This window comes from Mixophyes fleayi, chromosome 5, assembly GCF_038048845.1.
Source record: "Mixophyes fleayi isolate aMixFle1 chromosome 5, aMixFle1.hap1, whole genome shotgun sequence".
In the NCBI taxonomy this organism is placed as follows: Eukaryota; Metazoa; Chordata; class Amphibia; order Anura; family Limnodynastidae; genus Mixophyes; species Mixophyes fleayi.
In genome coordinates this window covers 53,554,603-53,578,686 of record NC_134406.1, presented here as the reverse complement: position 1 = coordinate 53,578,686, position 24,084 = coordinate 53,554,603, and positions in this window count along the sequence as shown.

Here is a 24,084-nt window from a genome sequence, read left to right as displayed (position 1 = left end):
CAATGCTATCGCAAACAAATGTTTATAAAGGATCCTATAACATTAAACCAGAAATAATAACCATTGCTAACCTATGCAAATGCTTACAAAGGATCATAAAACATGTTTTATAGAAATCTGCTAATACTATATATGCAAATCCTTAAACAAAATGCTTCTTTTTGTTTGTTACTATTGAGATACATGTGAAATGTTTTAAAATAGAAATGGTACAAATGGCTCCCCCTTCCAGTGATCTTATATATACTAATGTTTGATGAAATGAGTGGTGTTTGGTGTTTGGTGAATTGGCAATCATCCAATTATACTGAGAGAGACAATGCCATCTCTGGTCATAACTATCTTTCATCAGTTACACCTGCCCCGGAGCTGAGGAAAACCATGTCTGCAAAAAGCGTACAAAGCCAGGATTTGAATTGGCCACTTCTGCATCAGAAGATAATTGTCATTTGCTATCATACTTGGCGGAACATCCATTTCTGCTCATGCACAGTGCAGAATCATGCAAGCTATGCTACGTCCGTACATGAATCAAGCCCAAAGTGTATGAGTATTTATCCAGTGGCACTTCAAAGCAGGCAGTCTTGCCATTGTATCGTTTACATATGGAGTATAAGTAGCGGGTGGCTTTTTGTATATGTGCACCTGTTGGCATGTATTTTTAAAAAGTGTTCAGTTACTTTTTGGGCAATTTAAGATTACAATGTAAGTGGCGCTGAAAACATGTTGTAAGGACAGCTTAGCCTTACTTAGTATAGTTAAGTTGATTTCTAAACATGTTGTGATACATATACATTTGCACCTCCTTTAGTACTACAATAATACGCAAAATACACTTTTATTTCAACTTCCATTTAGACTAGTTATGTCATTTCTGAGCAGTGGGACAGAATATGCTGTGATTTTGCGTGAAAGGGAAAACCACTTTTTATTTGTAAGAAGCTCATTCTATGTTTTGTGTTTGGCATTTCCAACACGTACAATAGAAAGATTTAGAAATACAGAATAAACAATGGTATCCAGCATCTAATGTTTCTGAATATGGGCAGCTTCTATATAGTGGTTATTTTGCCACTGAGATGATAAGTCACAGCTGACAATACACAAAAGGAAACTCACCTGGCAAATAGCCTTTGGTTTGATGGCTTTCTAATTAAATATAGGAACATTTGTTAAAAACAATGTTCAGCGCCGTTAGCTTGCAAAGAAATTACACTGACTAAAACATGTGCTTTTCATATTGTTGGACACATTGTTAGTTATAAAGGAGCAAAAACACAAACAGTCAAATGACTTTAGGCAGTTTGTCACCCATCAGAAATGGACAGCTTCAACGGAGCAAGTGATCTTTTCAGAGCCTAAAAACACAGAGGCATTTATGAAAATTGGTTCATAGGAAAAAAAAGCTATGTAACCTATAGCAAAAAGCCGACACAGAATAGTGTTCTACCATAATTAACGAAATGGAAAGAAATTAAATTAAATTGAAACTGGGGTTCAAGATCGATGTAACCACAAGCTTTAAATAAAAATATATTGGTTTTCTGCACCCACCAAAACATGATCAATGCTATTAAAACTACTTCAAGCTGTAGTTTGTGTTAGTGATGCTTCTGGATTTACTCTCTATTGGAGACACTTCAGACAGTGCTCTGTAAGAAATACACTTTAGGCTGTACTCTGTACTAAAATTGGGAATGTTAGTTCCACATATTGCAGTATATTTTAAGCTGACAAACTCACGCCAAATTATTCCCCTTCTGGCAATCCTACACTAACTATAAACATGAATTTAATATGATTTTCAACTCTGCTATTTATTCTTTTTTTAAGTGGCCTGAGTCTAACCGGAAGATCCACTCCAGCTTGTGTCAGGTGATTCCGTAGGTCAGGGGTAGGCAACCTGCGGCCCTCCAGGTGTTGTGAAACTACAAATCCCAGCATGCCTTGCCACCTATCTGCTAGTTATCTACTGGCAAAGCATGCTGGGACTTGTAGTTTCACAACACCTGGAGAGCCGCAGGTTGCCTTCCCCTGCGCCTAAGTGTCTAATAATGCTGGCCTGATTCAGTAAGGATCTTAGATGAAGAGGATTCTTTATTCAGTCTCCTGGACAAAACCATGTTACAATGCAAGGGGTGCAAATGAGTGTTCTGTTTTGCACATAAGTTAAATACTGACTGTTTTTTCATGTAGCACACACATATCAACTTTAAATTTCAGTGTACAAATAAGCTATCAAGTAAAGGTGTGCTACATGAAAAGACAGTCTGTATTAAACTTATGTGCAAAACAGAACACTCATTTGCACCCCTTGCATTGTAACATGGTTTTGTCCAGGAGACTGAAATAAGAATCCTCTTCATTTAAGATCCTTAATGAATCAGGCCCGCTGTTGTTGGCTGAGGAGTACAAGCTGTGTGCAGGTAGGACTCAATTCAGATGGATGTAGTAATAATGTTAAGAAGAGGGTTAGTTGTCCATAGATGTATTTTTTGGGCACATTTAACAGATTGTGCTGTATCATGTGACAGAGGAAGAGTATTTTCCAGGTAGTGTCTGTAGAGGTTAAGCGATCGATTCAATTGTGACCATTTCACACCACCCTTTACAAAGGCATCTCATGTTTTCAGAACTGACAATTTCTCCCCTTAAAAGATTTATTACTGGAGCCTCTCATCATCACCCTGAGGCACTCAGTGACAGCTAAGGAATTCTTCAGTAAGGTAGGAAAACTTCACAGTATTCACTATAAATATCACAGAATGTGATTTGCTTTTAATGTGGGCTGTGTGATCACCTTGTTATGTCAGTATGTCGAAAAATAAATCTACTTGTGTGACATAACTCATTCTGAAAGTGTGGCATTGTGGAAGACATAATAGTCATCGTTCTAGTACATCTTAGAATAAAAGTAAATGTCTTATTGGTTGCTATAGGTTACAGCACCTTTTTTTTTTTTTTTTTTTGCAGCATTACCTAGTTTTTATAAATGTCCCCTATTATGTTGGTAAACAAACCTGAGCAGATGGCCAGCAAGTTGCGCTCGTTTCTCAACCATTTAGATATCTAAAAGTTGGTAAAAAGAAGAAACCTTACTGTAAGTAATTTCTCATTCTACCACAACTGGATGGCTTCTCTGTATACAAAATATTGGCAGAGGAACTCAAGATACTTAAGATGTTATGATTGCTATGTAAAAAAAATTCAAAACTTCTGCAAATAATAATGGCAGATATGAGATGTTTATTGTCATTTATGTGATCATTCCACCTATTATCTTAACAATTTTGTAGAATTTATGTGGGTATTGAATAAAATGCAATTATCAGAATCAACATTTCATTTATGTAATAATAAATGCCAGGTTCTAGCACAGCCTTTTATTTAATTTAATAGTGGTCTTTTTACAATGTGGGTGATAGTTGTACCTGTGCTTCTTAGTTCGAAGTTCCCTCAACCCAATAGCTCAACTCCATTGTTAGAGCTACTCATACCAATATCGAATGATTGTCAGAAAGACATGCAGATGTTAACTGGGATGCCCCAAAGGAGAATAATGGTGGAATGAGATGAAGACAGGTTGGTCATTCTATTACAGTGAGACCAGACAGCCAAAGAGAGATTGATCACAGGGTGTGTGTGTGTGTGTGTGTGTGCGAAGCCATGGGCCTCTGAGTTGGGGGTAGCCATAGAAAAGAGCATATTCTGGAAGCCAACTATCACTGTCAAATCTATACCCACCCATATTCTGGTCCCTGGGGGAGAGTGTCACTGCATGCACTGGACTAGACAGGCCGCATAATAGTACTTGCGGAAGCAAGGGATGCCCAGGCCATAGAACATAGGCAGAGTGGAGGGGGGAGCTCTAATAGGTAGGACGCGGAAGAGGTATAACAACCTGGGTAGAACATTCATTTTTCTTGAGGTGACATGACCAATCCAAGATATCTGATAATTATCAAAGGATTTGTTATGGTAAGAAGGATGCTATGTTTGCCAGATGCCATCACTATATCGGAAATATTCAATCTAACTTTGAAGTCGTGGGATGGTGACGAGGCAATGGGGATGAATGACCTCTCTAGTCTGGCATCTAGGTTCATATTAAAGTCAAGGGTCGATGAGTAGATGACCTTTGACATGTTTCTCAATGAGTTTGAAAAGACTTTGAAGGAAGATCTGCACAGCAACAGACTAAAGTGATGGACAGATAAAACAAGGTTCCAATACCCAGCAGAAAGCTGCCATCTGGGTCTGCAACCATGTGTTAAACAGTAAGTGGGACAGATTGATGGACTAAGAAGGCAACACCCCTATGCTTAGAAGTAGAAAAAGCAAAAAAGGATTGAGAAAAATCTTCCCTTTGAGTGTTGGTTACGGTGAAGCCAAATGAGTTTCTTGAACCCCTTAAAATTAAGAGTGATTAGTCTAAGAGACTTGATGAAAGGGAGGGGGAAGCAAGAGAATCTCCTCTGCATCCAGATAATAAACTTTGAAAATATTGTGGCCAGGGTCAAGCCCCAAACACAAATGGGAAAGAAAGGTATCCGCATGAAAGGGAAAGGGAGGGGCCAATAGATTAAGAAGGGGGTGCGGTACATAAAAGAGCTCTGAGCCAAAGGGGTTGCTGGAGCAGAAAACCAGTCATGGGGCAACCGGACAGTAGCAACTCGTCTAGGGAGAGGTAAGAAGGGACTGGCACTGGAGGGAAAGGGAGGAAAGAGGGTGGGGAGGGACACAGAGGTGGAAGTGACTTTTGACAAGAGTGGACTTAAACTCGGAGCATCAACAGCAAAATAAGAACATAATAAAGAGTGTAGCATTATACATAACACATTGCCTATAACATAAATTAATGTGTAAACAATAAGAGGGAATGTGACCTCAAATGAGATAAGGCAACTTAACAAAACATAGTCAGAAACATAAGCTCAGAGAATAGTAATAGGTTGTTGAACTGTGGATAAGTTGCTGCCGGTGCAGTTGTGAAACCGATCGATAGCTACTACAAAGCTAGTGAAGAAGATCCCAGAAGTACCCGCAATGGTGGGAGCCCAGTGTACTCTCAGTTTGGTCCAGGTGAGCGGGTGTGTAGAGACCAATCCAATGACTAGGTTGGAGGGCATTCCAGGCCACAGGATAAATGTCCAGTTTAAGGATATCGTTACCAGTTGAGACTCAGAATGCGACAGTGTTCTATTGAGACCAAATCTGGTGGGATAAACTGTGTTTAGATCGTAGGGAATACAATTGTATGGGATTTTTCAAACTCAAATTCTCCTGTGTGCTGCATCCCACTGTGGAGAGAAAGTAAAACTATAGAGAATCAGGAGGAGTGAAGGAGGGAATAAAGTGGTGGGGAAGAGTGAAGAGGTGAGAGATATAGAACAGCAAGTTAGAGGGGGAGAAAAAGAAGAAAAGAAAGAGAGCAAGAGAGATTAGGTGACAACACGAAAAGGGCTAAAGGGTGAGAAGGTTGGTGGATTGTGTTGCTCTCTCCTACCTGTTATAGCAGCTTTCACAATCTGCTGCTGGTTTCCTATCTGGCTTATGGAATGTTGGAGCCAGTTTGGACATTGTATAGGTAATTGTATTAGTTCCATTGTACATGCAAGTATAATCAGAGACTAACTGTTAATGCACCAGCACAGTATAGCAGGGGCAGCTGACTATCAATTTTTTTTAAATAAATTGCAGCAATAAAGGAATCAAAACATTTTAGGGGTATATTTACTAAGATGTGAGTTTGAAAAAGTGGAGATGTTGCTTATAGCAACAAATCAGATTCTAACTATCATTTTGTAGAATGTACTTAATAAAAGGTAACTAGAATCTGATTGGTTGCTATAGGCAACATCTCCACTTTTGGAGATGTAAATATATCCCTTAGTCTTATTGCGGCAAATGAGGACTTATTGATTGTTTTTGCTGGTGATAGAAGCTTATTATTTATTTCACTTTGCATTATACATCATAAGGGTTCATTTCAGCAATAGTCCTTCTGGCAGTATGTTTTTCCATGCCTTTTTTTTTTTATCAAGTATGGTGGTGGTACCTGTGCCTGATTTTCTATACATGGAGAATTGTTTTTTGTTTGTTTTGTTTTTTCAAAAAAAACTTTTTTTTGTTCTAACAGTGAAACTGCTTCGTAATTCCCGCCAATGATTCACCAAATAACAGATTGTACACATAATTGGGCTCTAGTAGTGTAGGATGTGTGTCTGTTGGTGTCGCTTAATGTATCATGTGTGAAATCGCTCTGCATAGCCTAGAATATGGGCACATATGTGCCTATGCAGAGTTGCACATATGTGTAACTTACATCTGCCTGCACTTGGAAAACCAGGATAGGGGATAAAAGAGACATTCTACTGTGTTAAACGAGTACATTAAATGCACGTGTATGCAAATGCGGCAAACCAGCAGGAACACGCATAAATGTTTATTAGGAGGTGTATAAATCAGGTGCATATGCTGCCGATGCAGAGGCAGACGCATCTCAAGATGTGTACAGTTCTGCATATGGGCAGAAATACGCTTGTTTTCAATGCTCTATGTTCTTTCGTAAAACATTACTCTCACATGTATGGAGTTATCATGCAAACTGAATGATAAATTAATTGTTAAATATTGTAAATATTGTAAAAATAACATGCTGACTGTGGGACATTGCCCTGATGTGGAAAATGTTGATATTCGCAGATAATTGAATTTAATTGACTGATCGATGTTATTATGCCTCTTTGAAGTTCATTGCAAATGGTACTGGACATTTTTGGGTGGACAAACTGCAAACTAGAGCCCCAGAGTTAGTTAGACACTGTAACAAGTTACAAAAAATAGGCAAAATGGTGCTAGAATGTACTAGAAGGCTCCAGGATATTCTTAGGGAAACGAGGAGGAACCAATGGACTGCTTGAGGCTACTGGGTGGTTACTGGTAAATGTGAGTTGTGCTGTGTTACTGCAGATCATCGAGGCTCTGCCCACAGGGAGTCACTGAGTGCTGTTGTTGGATTACTGCCTTTAAAGACTGTTTGCAGCTAAAGTTCCAGCTTTTATTGGGAAAGGAGAGACAGACCCAGAGGAAGCATTTTTGGAGTAAAGGAAAAAGACCCAGGCCTCACACTGCCCATCAGATGTCAGCAGGACTCATATATAGACAGATATGATTTATTTTACCCTGCTATATTCAATTTATTAAAGTGAAGCAAGTGAAACATCAAGCTGTGTATATTGCATCAGAAGTTTGATTCTATTGTGGAACTGTCTAAAACAGTTGCTGAGGAGAGATTTGCAAGTTGTTTAACTCTACAGTTGCTGGGAGAGATCTGCTCATTCCATTAGACGGATTGTGAAGATTGTGTTCCTTACACTGAACTCAGTCAATTACTGATTTCATCCTTTACAAGTGATTCAGCTTCGTGTGAAGAGGAGAAACTTTACTTTAACCCAGTGGATCCCAAACTTTCTCAGGTCGAGGCACCCTTAGGGTCTCTATAATATTTTCAAGGCACCCCTAAGCCAAAATAATTACCATGTAGTCATCTGCCATGCTTACCACCGGTCCTGGCCGTGGCACCCCTTTGAGATCGCCATGGCACCCCAAGGAGCCGTGGTGCACAGTTTGGGAACCACTGCTTTAACCTAAGGATTACAGTATAGCCCCCAGGGTGTTCTATTGTAAAGTGACCCTAGTTTGAAATCATTTTTTCTAAAGCATCTAGCCCAGTGTTGGCTAACCTGTGACACTCCAGGTGTTGTAAAAACTACAAGTCCCAGCATGCTTTGCCAATATATTGCAGCTTATTGCTGGAAAGGGTATGCTGGGACTTGTAGTTTCACAACACCTGGAGTGTCACAGGTTAGCCAACACTGATCTAGCCTGATCAAGTTGGATCAACCTATCTCTATTGATTTTTGTGTGGTAAATGTAATCTGTTTAATTGCACTAAAAGTCTATTGGGGTTGATTTGTCCAAGGAATTCTGATGCTTCCCTGATATGTCCAACCAAAAAATAGCAATTTAGACACAGGTCTGTCTGACTGTATATTTGTGAGCAATATTGATTAGCCCTGTCACTCACTCTGTAAACACAGACCTTATGCTGCTCCAGCAGATACTTAATGGACCTTAATATTTTGTCACATTTCAGTCTTTCCCATCTTAAAGAGATGCGCCTTCAGGAATGGGTAAGACAGTATACTTTTAGCATGCACCATTAGAGTATCCAACTATGGAGGTAATTCCCACTCATCCTTCTCTATCAGGACAAAAAAATGTCTTGTATGGCTCCGCCATGCCTCCCTTAACAGTTTAGATAACTGTAAAGAAATAAGTTTTTGGATTGTCCATTGAAATTAGGTAACATCCAGGGCTGGATCATCTACCAGTTTTTATTACCAGATCCTGTTGAACTGCCATTAGTAGTTGGTCAATACCTTGACCCCTGATGGATTATGTATTAAATTCAAACAGATTCCTCAAAGGTTCACCCTCTACATGTGAGAAAATATCTGATATAGAATTGTCCACAAGAGAAACTGGGATATCTGATGAAGCTTACAGGGTCTAATAGGAGAGGTTTGAAGAGCTTCTCCAATGTGAAGAAATGCGCACCAAACCAACATGGATATGCCCTATGTTCTGGCCCACAAAACCTCAGCTGGGTCACTGTGATGAGACTTAAAGAAAACTGGGTGACAGTCTCCCAATAAGGAGAGTCTTCTCCAGATGATCTAGCTGAAAGTATTGTTATTCATCTCTTTTGTACATGCAATAATTTTGTGGCTCTAAACCTGCTAGTTGCACCCATGCTAGTAAACACAGGTTTTATCCTTCGCTTAATATACCCCTTCCATCCCTATTTTGAGAGTTGTAGTGTTATTTGTTTACTGTATTGTACTGTTATACTATGTACTGTCTTGTTGTGTGCCCTCTGTACGGCTCTGCGGACCTCATGTGACGCCCTGTAATTATTCAAATTGGAACCCTCAAACCACCATGGTGTATCAACTTCATATAGCATATGAATAAACAGCATTAACTTTCCTAGCTCACAGGGGGAATTTTCAATTTATTAATAAATAACTCATTCCAATAGATGGTGTAATTAGAGGTTGATACACCATGATGGTTTGAGGGTTCTAATTTGAATATTGGTTATTTATGACACATATCTATGACCAAATTTATGGTATTAAGGTTGTATTTTGAGCAGTGACGTGGCTTGTCTAGTAACATTGTCTTTTTTTATCAGTTAATTGTTCTTTCCTCCGGAATTCATAAACACTTTTTAATATTTCGCTACTAGAAATGATTTTATGATGACTTTACTTAATAAAGATGTATTTAACAGTATTTAGGATAATTTAAGGCACAATTTTGTCCATTTCAGTGCCCCTTAGGATCATTCCTTTTCTTCTTTTTTCTACATGGGTTCTCAATCATACTACAGTGACTGCAAAGGGATGTTAGAGCATAAAACAAAAATGTCCAGTGCGCAAGTGAGGAAATCCAGTAGACAATTCGAAGACCAGCAACCACTGAGTGAATAGATGAAGTCTGCATTATCACCTAGGAAGATATTTTGCTAAGGTGACCCTTCTCCCTAGCTGGAGCCCTGGGGTTTCTACTTGCTGACTGGAGCTCAAAAGCTATTTACTGACTTGAGAATCCCATCAGAAAAACAACTGTGTTTGCACATTTAGTAATAAAGTAATCGTCATTTCACTTTTTGAAACAAAAATGAATTATCCACTTGCCACTGTAATAACATTTGAATGTCACAAAGCCAATATCTACATTTTATACAAATAAATTAGCTGTACACAGAGCAGTGACTAAAAAGAGAGACCACTGGCAACCCACCTCTCGTTCCACCACCATCCTAAGTGGGAGTACAGGCTGCCTCCCACCGGCACGCAGTGCGTGAATAGAAGCAGTCATCCTACTGTGGGGCATGTCTAGCCCTTTACAAGCACTAGGCCAGTCTCCAATCCAGAGCCAGCTTAAGGGCCAATGGAGGTGTGGCTAGTGATATGCAGGTGTTGCCAGCTGTATTTGGGCATGGCCAGCATCATGGAGGTCGTGCCAGGTGCCCTCACATAAAAAAACAAAAACATTTATTTTTTTTTCCTCCTGGCTGGCCTGGGCCTATTTCTGCACAGAGGCCTGGGGCTGCAGCCCCATCAGGCCCATTGTTAATCCGGCCCTGATCCAACCCTGTGCTGCTCTTTCCTACTTGGTGCTGCTGCTGGTGTCTTAACTTCACTGGCTGCTTTGCTTGATCCTGCAAAGCAACTAGTGAACACTCTAGGCCTCCCTTCTTTAACCAGCCCTGAGAGTAAATCAAGCACCAATGTTCAATAATCAGGCATCCTTCCTAAGCTCAAACTAACATTATTCACATTTAATAAAAAGGCATGTTTTATTCTACCAGTCCTGACACTAATTAGTAGCATTTCCATGTCATAAATACATCTTCTTCTACCCCACCTCGCTCCCACATTCAATTAAAAGCACCCAAACCTCCCCAATATTAAATTAATAGTCCCTTCATCCCACCTTAAATTAATAGGCACCAACATGACCCCACCATTAAATAGTGCTTTGCCAAGATTTCTCCTTAACCCCTGACAGCCAAACAGCACAAAATTTAAGGGTGGGCAATCTGGCCTCAGGGAGGAGCATTGTCAGGCGCCGTCCGCACGGCCGCCTGACTGCCTGACCGCGCGTCTGGTTGCTATGCAACCAGACGCATCACTTCCGGATCCCCCCTGCCATCCATCTCCTAGCAGTATGACGCGCCCCGTTGCTAGGCAACGGGACGCTATGTGATTCCCGGCGGCAGGCATGACAGCGCTGCAGCGCTGATGCTGATTGGATCCCCACACTATTTAAACCTCTTCCTGTCCTCTAATCAGTGCCAGAGTATCAGGTCTTCCTGTCTCCAGCGTTTGTGTGTACCAGTTGCTGTATTTGTTCCTTACATTCCTCGTGCTGCTTGTGACCCTTTTGACCCGGACCGTTTGACCACCCCTATCTGGATTCTGCCTTTGTACTGCGCTCCCTGAAAGTTACCGACTCGGCTTGCCTCACCATTCTTCTGGATTTCCCTTTGTACCTCCTCTACCTGAACGTTGCTGAACCGGCCTGTCTGACACCCCCTTATATCTCGCTATGGACTCTAGGAAGGACCGCGACCTGCGTGTCCCTGCAGCGGAGTCCATACTTCCTTGCGGGGGTTCCTGGTGAATACCAGGGGCACGTTAGACTCCGCGCCTTCCTCTGAGTTGCGCCAACAACAGCAGGTACCCACTATCAGTCATACACCCACTATCAGTCGTGACAGTATACTCTGGCCATGACAACGGAGGGGTCTGGTGAACCGTCTGCTCGTGACCTACTCCTGCATTTGGCTCAACGAGTGGAGCAACAAGAAGCAGCCCACGCGCATCTTCTACAATGTGTCCAAGGGATTGCTACCCGCTTCGATACATTTCAGAATGCTGCACCCGCTACACCAGCCATAACCTCTGCGGCATCCACAGCATCCAGTGTGGTTACGGTCTCTACAGCGGCCTCCGGTGTACGCATCCCGACACCCGAAAAGTTTGACGGTGATCCCAAGAAGTGCAGGGGCTTTCTGAACCAATGTGCCATCCAATTTGAGTGCAACCCAGGGGCCTTTTCTTCAGAACGCACCAAAGTAGCTTTTCTCATCTCACTCCTCAGTGGTCAAGCCCTTGCCTGGGCCTCACCTTTATGGGAACAAGGGGGTCCACTTCTTAATAACTCCAACTCTTTAATTGAAGCTTTCAGGAAAGTCTTCGATGATCCCGGAAGAGTTGCTTCTGCAGCTACCAGCTTGTTAAACCTCCGCCAAGGTGACCTGTCCGTGGGGCAATACGCAGTTCAATTTCGAACCCTGGCTTCCGAGTTAAAATGGAATAACGAAGCACTGGTGGCAACCTTTTGGCAAGGTCTGGTGGACCGGATTAAGGATGAGCTAATTTCCAGAGAACTCCCGGCTGAGTTAGATTCTCTCATCTCCATGTGCATCAAGGTGGATTTGCGCTACCAAGAGCGCACGCAGGAACGCTCTCCTGGCAAACGGTTCATACCACGGCTAGCACCCCAGTTCCAAAATCCCATTCTGCCAGTGGACGAACCAATGCAAGTAGGACGCTCTAAATTATCCCTTGAAGAGAGGGAGAGACGCTTCAAACAACGCCTGTGTCTGTATTGTGGAGATCCGGGACACCTGCTAAGAGTTTGTCCCAAGAAACCGGGAAACTCTTCCTCCTAAACGGTGGCGGGGAGGCCGTTTTAGGAGAATCCACAGTTGCTCCCTATTCTAAAGAAAATTCCCCAGAATTTCAGATGGCTGTCATCCTGAGCACCCCCAAGGGTACCTTTTCCACCACGGCCTTTGTGGACTCCGGCTCCTCCGGGAACTTCATTTCGGCGGATCTAGCTTCGCAGCTCCAAATACCTCTAAACCCATTGCCCCAACCGTTATCTCTGACGGCAGTCGACGGAAGTCGTGTCACTCACGGCTCCATCTCCTCCGTGACTTCTCCGGTTCGGTTGAGGGTAGGAGTACTTCATAGCGAAATGATCCAACTTTTGGTGTTGCCGAGGTCCATTAATCCCCTCATCTTGGGGCTACCGTGGCTGAGAAAACATTCTCCTCAGATGGATTGGGACCACGCTCAAGTTATGTCGTGGGGTTCAGGATGTCGCTTTGAATGTCTGTCTAGAGTCTTGCCTCCAAAATGTCAAGTAATGGCTCATTCCGAGCTAACCCACCTTCCTGAGGCCTATATGGAATTCCAAGATGTATTCAGTAAAGTGGAAGCGGAGATCTTGCCTCCTCATCGTCCCTGGGATTGCGCTATTGTTTTATCTCCTGACCAACCCATCCCCAAAGGGAGGACCTACCCTTTATCTCGTCCAGAGACGTCAGCCATGTCTCAATATATTTCAGAAAACCTGAAACGGGGATTTATCCGCAAATCCACTTCCCCAGCGGGTGCAGGGTTTTTTTTTGTTAAGAAGAAGGATGGGTCTCTTCGGCCTTGTATTGATTATCGTCCTCTCAACCGCATCACTGTCAAAAATCGATATCCACTACCTCTCATCTCCGACCTCTTTGACAAACTCAGTGGATCTCAAATCTTTTCCAAACTAGATCTCCGTGGGGCCTATAATTTGATTCGCATCAAAGAAGGAGACGAATGGAAAACGGCCTTTAACACCAGAGATGGACATTTCGAGTACCTGGTGATGCCCTTCGGCCTCTGCACCGCCCCAGCCATCTTCCAAACCTTTGTTAACGATATCTTTCATGACCTGTTATACACTTCTGTGGTAGTGTATTTAGACGATATATTAATATTTTCTAAAGATCTGAAGACTCATCGGGAACAAGTAAAGGAGGTCTTACGTAGACTCCGGAAACATCACCTCTACTGCAAGCTGGAGAAATGTGTGTTTGAGACTAGCCAGGTACCTTTTCTTGGTTTCATCGTGTCGGGTCAAGGTCTTTGTATGGATCCCACCAAGGTGTCAGCTATTCTGGACTGGCCTCAGCCACAAGGCCTTAAAGCTATTCAAAGGTTCATCGGCTTTGCAAACTATTATCGCCAATTTATTCAGGGATTCTCCACCATTATAGCCCCCATTACAGCTTTAACCAGGAAGACTGCCAACCCCAGGGTTTGGTCCTCGGAAGCCATGTCTGCCTTCATAACGTTAAAGAAAGCATTTTCTTCAGCCCCAGTTCTGTCCCAGCCAGATCAAGAACGACCTTTCTTCTTAGAGGTAGATGCATCCTCGGTAGGCATTGGGGCGGTGCTTTTTCAAGAGTCTCCGGCTGGCTCACACAACCCGTGTGGGTTTTTCTCCAGACGATTTCTTCCAAGTGAATGTAATTATGGAATAGGGGACAAGGAGTTACTGGCCATCAAGGCGGCTCTGGAGGAGTGGCGACATCTGTTGGAGGGGGCTATATTTCCTGTTACTGTATTTACCGACCATCGGAACCTAGTGTTCATTCAAGAGGCTCGTTGCCTTAATCCTCAGCAAGCCCGCTGGGCATCCTTCTTTGCTCGATTTAACATGAAGCTCACATTCTGCCCGGGAGCCAAGAATGGACGTGCCGATGCATTATCTCGCTCATTTGACGATTCCGATCGTTTAAGACCGTTGGTTCCTCAGCATATTATTGATCCTTCTAATATCGTAGCCCTTACTAGGACCAAAACGTCCTCTCCTCCTCCAGGCCGGTCATTCGTGGAACCCCATCTCCGGTTCAAGACCCTGCAGTGGGCTCATTCATCCTGCATTGCCGGCCACGCTGGAATAAAGAAGACAACATCGCTGCTTTGCCGACGCTTTTGGTGGCCTAATGTACGTGCCGATGTTGGGAGATTTATTGCTTCCTGCACTACTTGTGCTCAACACAAAACTTGTAGAAGAGTTCCGGCAGGCCTTCTTCGTCCACTCCCTATCCCCGATGCTCCTTGGGAAAGTGTGGCCATGGATTTTATCACAGACCTACCCCTCAGTGCAGGGTTTACCACTATCTGGGTGATTATTGATCGATTTTCGAAGATGGCACATTTTATTCCTCTAACTGGACTACCCACGGCCAGTCGTCTGGCAGATATCTTTATCAAGGAGATATTCAGACTACATGGTTGCCCGAAGGAGATCATTTCGGACCGCGGAGTCCAATTCACATCCCAGTTTAGGAGAACCTTTTGTAAGAGATTGAACATAGAATTGAAATTCTCTTCGGGATACCATCCGCAAACCAACGGACAGACAGAGCGAATCAATCAGGATCTCGAGACATTCCTCCGCTGTTTTACCTCCGACAACCAGAATAAATGGTCTCAATTCCTTCCTTGGGCGGAGTTCTCCCATAATTAACACATTCATGAGTCTACCGGATTCTCCCCTTTCTTTATTGTATACGGAAGTCATCCTGTGTTTCCGGATCCTTTTCCAGTGTCCTCGTCACCGGTTCCAGCCGTAGATACTCTTTATCGGGAGTTTTCTCTCATTTGGGCTAAGACTAAGATGGCTTTACTCAAGGCTACTCAGCATCACAAAATCTTTGCAGATCGTCATCGGAGGGCCACTCCTCTCCTAAAGGTGGGAGACCAAGTATGGCTATCCACCCGGGACCTAAGACTAAAGGTTCCTTCTATGAAGATGGCTCCTCGATTTATTGGCCCGTACACCATCATGCAAGTCATTAATCCTGTATGCTTTAAATTGAAACTTCCTCCTTCTCTGAGATGTCATAATACTTTTCATGTCTCATTACTACGACCAGTGGTACTCAATAAATTCTATCGACCTCCCGGTCGTCCCCCACCAATACAAACCTCTTCTGGAACTGAATTCGAAGTCAGTCGGATCTTGGCCTCTCGCATTCTTCGTGGCAAACAGCAATTTCTTGTCCATTGGAAAGGATTTGGCCCAGAGGAGAGATCATGGGTGGACAAGCAGGACCTTCACGCTCCTAGAATTCTCAAAAAGTTCCTTCAAACAGGAGGAAGAAGAGGAGGGTATACTGTCAGGCGCCGTCCGCACGGCCGCCTGACTGCCTGACCGCGCGTCTGGTTGCTATGCAACCAGACGCATCACTTCCGGATCCCCCCTGCCATCCATCTCCTAGCAGTATGACGCGCCCCGTTGCTAGGCAACGGGACGCTATGTGATTCCCGGCGGCAGGCATGACAGCGCTGCAGCGCTGATGCTGATTGGATCCCCACACTATTTAAACCTCTTCCTGTCCTCTAATCAGTGCCAGAGTATCAGGTCTTCCTGTCTCCAGCGTTTGTGTGTACCAGTTGCTGTATTTGTTCCTTACATTCCTTGTGCTGCTTGTGACCCTTTTGACCCGGACCGTTTGACCACCCCTATCTGGATTCTGCCTTTGTACTGCGCTCCCTGAAAGTTACCGACTCGGCTTGCCTCACCATTCTTCTGGATTTCCCTTTGTACCTCCTCTACCTGAACGTTGCTGAACCGGCCTGTCTGACACCCCCTGACTTGAGAATCCCATCAGAAAAACAACTGTGTTTGCACATTTAGTAATAAAGTAATCGTCATTTCACTTTTTGAAACAAAAATGAATTATCCACTTGCCACTGTAATAACATTTGAATGTCACAAAGCCAATATCTACATTTTATACAAATAAATTAGCTGTACACAGAGCAGTGACTAAAAAGAGAGACCACTGGCAACCCACCTCTCGTTCCACCACCATCCTAAGTGGGAGTACAGGCTGCCTCCCACCGGCACGCAGTGCGTGAATAGAAGCAGTCATCCTACTGTGGGGCATGTCTAGCCCTTTACAAGCACTAGGCCAGTCTCCAATCCAGAGCCAGCTTAAGGGCCAATGGAGGTGTGGCTAGTGATATGCAGGTGTTGCCAGCTGTATTTGGGCATGGCCAGCATCATGGAGGTCGTGCCAGGTGCCCTCACATAAAAAAACAAAAACATTTATTTTTTTTTCCTCCTGGCTGGCCTGGGCCTATTTCTGCACAGAGGCCTGGGGCTGCAGCCCCATCAGGCCCATTGTTAATCCGGCCCTGATCCAACCCTGTGCTGCTCTTTCCTACTTGGTGCTGCTGCTGGTGTCTTAACTTCACTGGCTGCTTTGCTTGATCCTGCAAAGCAACTAGTGAACACTCTAGGCCTCCCTTCTTTAACCAGCCCTGAGAGTAAATCAAGCACCAATGTTCAATAATCAGGCATCCTTCCTAAGCTCAAACTAACATTATTCACATTTAATAAAAAGGCATGTTTTATTCTACCAGTCCTGACACTAATTAGTAGCATTTCCATGTCATAAATACATCTTCTTCTACCCCACCTCGCTCCCACATTCAATTAAAAGCACCCAAACCTCCCCAATATTAAATTAATAGTCCCTTCATCCCACCTTAAATTAATAGGCACCAACATGACCCCACCATTAAATAGTGCTTTGCCAAGATTTCTCCTTAACCCCTGACAGCCAAACAGCACAAAATTTAAGGGTGGGCAATCTGGCCTCAGGGAGGAGCATTGTCAGGCGCCGTCCGCACGGCCGCCTGACTGCCTGACCGCGCGTCTGGTTGCTATGCAACCAGACGCATCACTTCCGGATCCCCCCTGCCATCCATCTCCTAGCAGTATGACGCGCCCCGTTGCTAGGCAACGGGACGCTATGTGATTCCCGGCGGCAGGCATGACAGCGCTGCAGCGCTGATGCTGATTGGATCCCCACACTATTTAAACCTCTTCCTGTCCTCTAATCAGTGCCAGAGTATCAGGTCTTCCTGTCTCCAGCGTTTGTGTGTACCAGTTGCTGTATTTGTTCCTTACATTCCTCGTGCTGCTTGTGACCCTTTTGACCCGGACCGTTTGACCACCCCTATCTGGATTCTGCCTTTGTACTGCGCTCCCTGAAAGTTACCGACTCGGCTTGCCTCACCATTCTTCTGGATTTCCCTTTGTACCTCCTCTACCTGAACATTGCTGAACCGGCCTGTCTGACACCCCCTTGTATCTCGCTGTGGACTCTAGGAAGGACCGCGACCTGCGTGTCCCTGCAGCGGAGTCCATACTTCCTTGCGGGGGTTCCTGGTGAATACCAGGGGCACGTTAGACTCCGCGCCTTCCTCTGAGTTGCGCCAACAACAGCAGGTACCCACTATCAGTCATACACCCACTATCAGTCGTGACAAGCATCCTGTGTTGCACAGCACAGGCACTCCTTAGTCCACATTCACTCTATGATGGTATGGGTGGGCCTCCCCTGCCAATCATGCCACCTTCCGATGGCCCAGACTCTGTGGCAATCTCAGTTATGTACCTGAGGCTTGTTGGTGTAATAGCTGGTGGACATGGCGCCCCCCTGGGTCTTGCACCATTGTTGCCGAACTGCCCTCATTATGGCCCTGGCTGCGCAGATACCACCCGGGCAAAAAGTACACATTTAAATATACATTTTTAGTATACCTCCCAACATTTTAACAGTGTTCTTCAAGAAAGTGCATGTTCAAAAGGAGACATGGCAACACCATGTTGGGGCAGTGGCTATATCATGTTGCCATGTCTCCAGAGGCGTACCATTTGCGTCAAAAGTGCTCGAATAGCTGAGAAATTATATATTACTCATTGTATTACAGTTTATGGAAATTCAGCAACTTTTTTTCAATTACGAGTATGTTGAAATTTTGTGCTTACAGGGACATGCATTGGCATAAGCTGACAGCCCCTCCAAGCTACGTGACTATATTTTTGCATCTGACTAAGCAAGATATGCCAAAATTCAATTTTAAAGTCTACTTGGAATTATTCCTTGTAATTATAAAAAATATAATGTTAAGAAAGTATCCTTACTTATACAAGTGACTTGCTTGTTTTTAGATTTACATTATACCATGGGCTGTTTATTCATAACGCACACAGACCAAGGACATGAATATGACAAGTTTTGATCAGAAAAATATTATTTTCAATAGTAGGTATTTATATGACATTATTGGTTTGTTAATTAGAATCATCTTTAGTTAATACAAACAACATTTTTTTCAATGTTCTCATCATAAATTGCTACAAAATTTTAAATGACCAAACAGTTTAATGGACACCAACAATATTTAAAGGAGAAGCCATACAAGCGTCTGCTTAAATTCATATACTCCATTATGCTCAGTTCTGCACAAGATCTGCGTCTCTCATCCACCCTCATTACATCCTCCCATTCCCGGTTACAGGACTTTTTCAGGCTGCACCCACTTTATGGAATTCTCTCCCTCGCACAATAAGACTCTGCTCTGGTCTATAAACTGTCAAGCGTTCTCTGAAAACCTACCTCTTCAGACAAGCTTATAATATTCCTCAACCACCCTCTTAACCTCACTACCTTACCCTATTACCACCACTACAAATACAAAAGTGGAAGCTGCTCAAATCAATTTATAGGCCATAACAGGTGCTTGAAAGGGTGGGGTTATCCTGCAAGGAACATACACACAACATTTTTTCCCCCAGCACACTGCTATAGCCAGCAACAGATCTGCCATTTCTACTGTAGATAAAAATGCAAAAGTCTTTGTTGCACACATTTGCAAATGTATGTTTAAGTCATCCGCCACGCCAAGGCGCTTTTGCTAATAGGATGGTCCTACTCTAAACAATGAGAGTCCCATATATTTGGGCCATACATATGTGTTTATAAATTGAGAGCCAACTTACCAAAGAGGTACCCCAGAAGCCTCCAAACAGCAATTCAGTGCCAGTACCCCCTCTTAGCTACTGACACCAACATGCCTCTCAGACAAATACAAAAGTGGAAGCTGCTCAAATCAATTTATAGGCCATAACAGGTGCTTGAAAGGGTGGGGTTATCCTGCAAGGAACATACACACAACATTTTTTCCCCCAGCACACTGCTATAGCCAGCAACAGATCTGCCATTTCTACTGTAGATAAAAATGCAAAAGTCTTTGTTGCACACATTTGCAAATGTATGTTTAAGCCATCCGCCACGCCAAGGCGCTTTTGCTAATAGGATGGTCCTACTCTAAACAATGAGAGTCCCATATATTTGGGCCATACATATGTGTTTTTAAATTGAGAGCCAACTTACCACCACACAATTTCACACAAGACAACTACCCCCTGACCAACATTGTTGTGTGACAGGATCATCTAGCCTATGAGTCACTTTTACCTTTGCAGCCTGGCTGGGCCGAAATGCAAAATGTAGACTTAGCCTTAGCCTCATGTGTCAAACTCCCATTATCCCATAGATTGTAAGCTTGCGAGCAGGGCCTTCTCACCTCTTTGTCTGTTTTACCCAGTTTGTTTATTAGTTTACTATGTTTGTCCCCAATTGTAAAGCGCTACGGAATATGTTGGCGCTATATAAATAAATGATGATGATGATGATGATGATGATATACTCCATTTACAAATGAAATGATTATTATACATTTTTCAACTTCCTTAGTGACTGTACACATAGCTGTAGAAAAACAACACTAATTGAAAGATTAGACAAATCATGAACATAGTATACTATACACTTAATAAGCATTCCCTTAGAACATTTTATTTTACTTAGTTTATTTTGTAGTAGAGAGGTAAGAGAAGGGGTATGAGAGGTCAAATTTCAGTATTTTCAAATGGAATTAATACTGTTGAAAATAGAAGAGATGGGCTACCGCGATCCCTTGTAAGTGTAAATCAATTGCTGCCTGGGGGACAAATGAGGGTAGTCCCAACCCTAAACATAGACTTAATAAACAGATAGAGAAGTCCCCTATAGCGCAGAAAATCGGGAGAAGTATGGTGAACACTCCCTAATGAGAAGTAGGTAAACAACCTATCAAGTAGAGGGTGTCAACCTTCTAAGATTACATACAATAAACCAGTGTGGTATCCCCTTTTTTTATAGTAGGTGTCTTTTATTTCCTCAATGGGTAGGCATATAAAATATATTTAGACACTGATAGAAAAGGTTGCAACCTTTTAACAGGAGGTTAATAAAACCAAACCACTGACAGTGATATGTACATAGGTATAAAACAGGTCTCATAAGATACAGGTCAAATCTTGTAAATACCTAGATGCAAATTAGATCAGAGACCCGTAAAGGTATTGTTGGTGAGGGTACAAGACTCCTATTCACCATACAAACTGAGAACAAAAGATTGCAGCTCCAGACAGGGCCGATTAACCATAGGGCTAACTGGGCTACAGCCCAGGGGCCTATGGCATCCAGGGGGCCCTTGAAAGTGCTCAGCAGCAGTATTGATCGGTCGGGGGCGGGGGCGCAGTCAGTGCTGCTGAGCACTTTCACTGCGGTCCTTCCCCGGCGAGCTGTAGTCTCCTTACTGAGGAGATCTCGTGAGTCTCACTCTCACGAGATCTCCTCAGTAAAGAGCGTACAGCGCGCCGGAGAAGGAGGTAAGTGCCGGGGGGGGGTGGACAGCTCGGATCACGGGGGGGAAGCCCTCACAGAGGAACGGAGGCCCCCTTAGCCCAGGGGCCTCCATTCCCTTAATCCGGCCCTGGCTCCAGACAAAGTCTGTGGGACAGAGCATAGAACCTTGCCATAGCCGGAGATCACGTTTGGGAGGAGACTACCAAACCTGGACTGGGCAAGTGAAAGCGCTCCACGTCCGGACTCATTGGCTGGATCTTGGGACATTTTTCTTTCACCTATACTCACAGTGGATTTATCGGCTACCCGCAGATACAATGGGACTGTGGCCCCACTACCCGCGTCAGTTCTCAGTCTTTGGAACAATTCTGTTTATGGTTTGGACTTTATTTATATGGACTTCAACATCACTCTGAGACTTGTTTGCCACTGTATACTATCCATATAGCACTGGATTTATATAGACTTTGTCTGGAGCTACAATATTTTGTCCTCAGTTTGTATGGTGAATAGGAGTCTTGTACCCTCACCAACAATAAGTTTTTTTTTGCAAGGGCGGCCGCAACACCCCTGTGACAGTGCCGCAACACCCCAGGGAGCCACGGCGCACACTTTGGGAACCGCTGCATTAGGGAATAACACAGGGAAGATGTAAATTGTGGTTGTAAAACTTTGTTACTTGCCTCCCCTGTAGACCACTCCTAGTAGGAGGGGAAAGGTGAAAAAGTGTATTTAAAAAATAAGACCACTTATAAGATATTGTCAGACTTGTGGGAAATCAAGCAACATTGTTTTAGGACTCTGTCCTTATTCTGAATTTGGCCTGCAGTACCTCTGTGCTATCATCCTAGAATCTAGTCCCAAACTTTCATGTTTTTTTAATAGTCTGCAAAATGCATATGTGGAGTGAAAAGAGGTATAGGGCTCCCATCCTTCTCTGTAAAATGTGCTGTGATGTCTGTTTAACAATTACTAGGCTACCATCTGAAATCCTACTTTGCCTGGCACTCTCTCCCTTAACATTTTAAGATGCTGCCAGTGGTTCCCTGATTACATGTATATAGCGATTGGGTGTCCTCCTGGAGTCCCAATTAGACACTAGAGGAAAGCATTCTAATGGAGGTCACTATCACGTGTCATAATAACACCCTGTGTACATATATGAGGAAACTCAGACCTGACCACCACTGTTTCCTACATGAACCAAATCATCTTTGGCAGACCACCCTTAGTTTTACGACATATTTTTTTACAAGGATCAAAGCTAATTGCTAGAAATATTGTTTTCTTCATTTACTTAATTCTTGTGTTATTTAAGTCCAGAGAATACACCAAACTTCCCATTAAGAACGCATATTGGTGTCCCTGTAAATGTTGAAATATTTAATGGGTTAAATTAATTTTGCTAGTAGGTAAAAATCATGAAAAATGGTATTTTAAAAACTGTTACCCCTTTTTTCTCTTATATAATACCCATCATTTAAAAATATATTTACCTGCCTGATATTTATTTTTCTTAAGTGTGATACCAAAAGCAAACTTAGTTTGTCCCAGAAAAATAATATAAAATTTGCTTCGGAAGAATAAAAAGGAAAATGTTGTCCACCAAGGATCCGTTTGCCCTCTGGAGTGTGGGATAAACGAACCCTTCCTCTATCGAGAGTTTGAAGAGTATACCCTAGTGATTGCGTTTTCATGTGCTTATGTTGCACATGGTTGGAGCAAGCACAAATCGTGGGCTTTTTATAAATAAAAATAAAGTTATTCCCAATGGCATTGTTACAGTGCAGAAATGTGAAAAATGCTGGGGCCAGCTGTAATTTTGGCACAAACACCTTGCAGCGGCAGGGTTAATTGATGGAGTCCTGCTGTAAATCATTTCTCTGAAAAATACAGCTTCATCTGTTCACTAAACATTTTTTGCAATGAATTTTGCCAGAAAAAATTCCAGAGATGGACTTAGTTCATACAGGTTAAGTCAGCGGTTCCCAAAGTGTGCGCCGCAGCTCCCAGGGGTGCCGATCGCTGTCACAGGGGTGCCGTGGCCAGGAAAGAAAAAACAACAAAAAAACTTACCAATTCGGTGGCGCCCAGGACCCAGCATGATGAAGAGGGGGGCACAGCATTTATAAATTGTTTTAGGATGAAGGGTGGCACAGAGTTTGTGGATGAAGTGAGCACAGAGTCAGGATGAAGGAGGGCACAGAGTGTGTGGATGAAAGAGGGCACAGAGTGTGTGGATTAAAGAGGGCACAGAGTGTGTGGATGAAGGAGGGCACAGAGTGTGTGGATGAAAGAGTGCACAAAGTGTGTGGATGAAGGAGGGCACAGAGTGTGTGGATGAAGGAGGGCACAGAGTGTGTGGATGAAGGAGGGCACAGAGTGTGTGGATGAAGGAGGGCACAGAGTATGTGGATGAATGGGGCACAGAGTGTGTGTGGATGAAGGAGGGCACAGAGTGTGTGGATGAAGGAGGGCACAGAGTGTGTAGATGAAGGAGGGCACAGAGTGTGTGGATGAAGGAGGGCACAGAGTGTGTAGATGAAGGAGGGCACAGAGTGTGTAGATGAAGGAGGGCACAGAGTGTGTGGATGAAGGAGGGCACAGAGTGTGTGGATGAAGGAGGGCACAGAGTGTGTGGATGAAGGAGGGCACAGAGTGTGTGGATGAAGGAGGGCACAGAGTGTGTGGATGAAGGAGGGCACAGAGTGTGTGGATGAAGGAGGGCACAGAGTATGTGGATGAATGGGGCACAGAGTGTGTGTGGATGAAGGAGGGCACAGAGTGTGTGGATGAAGGAGGGCACAGAGTGTGTAGATGAAGGAGGGCACAGAGTGTGTGGATGAAGGAGGGCACAGAGTGTGTAGATGAAGGAGGGCACAGAGTGTGTAGATGAAGGAGGGCACAGAGTGTGTGGATGAAGGAGGGCACAGAGTGTGTGGATGAAGGAGGGCACAGAGTGTGTGGATGAAGGAGCACAGAGTATGTGGATGAAGGGGCACAGAGTGTGTGTGGATGAAGGAGGGCACAGAGTGTGTAGATGAAGGAGGGCACAGAGTGTGTGGATGAAGGAGGGCACAGAGTGTGTAGATGAAGGAGGGCACAGAGTGTGTGGA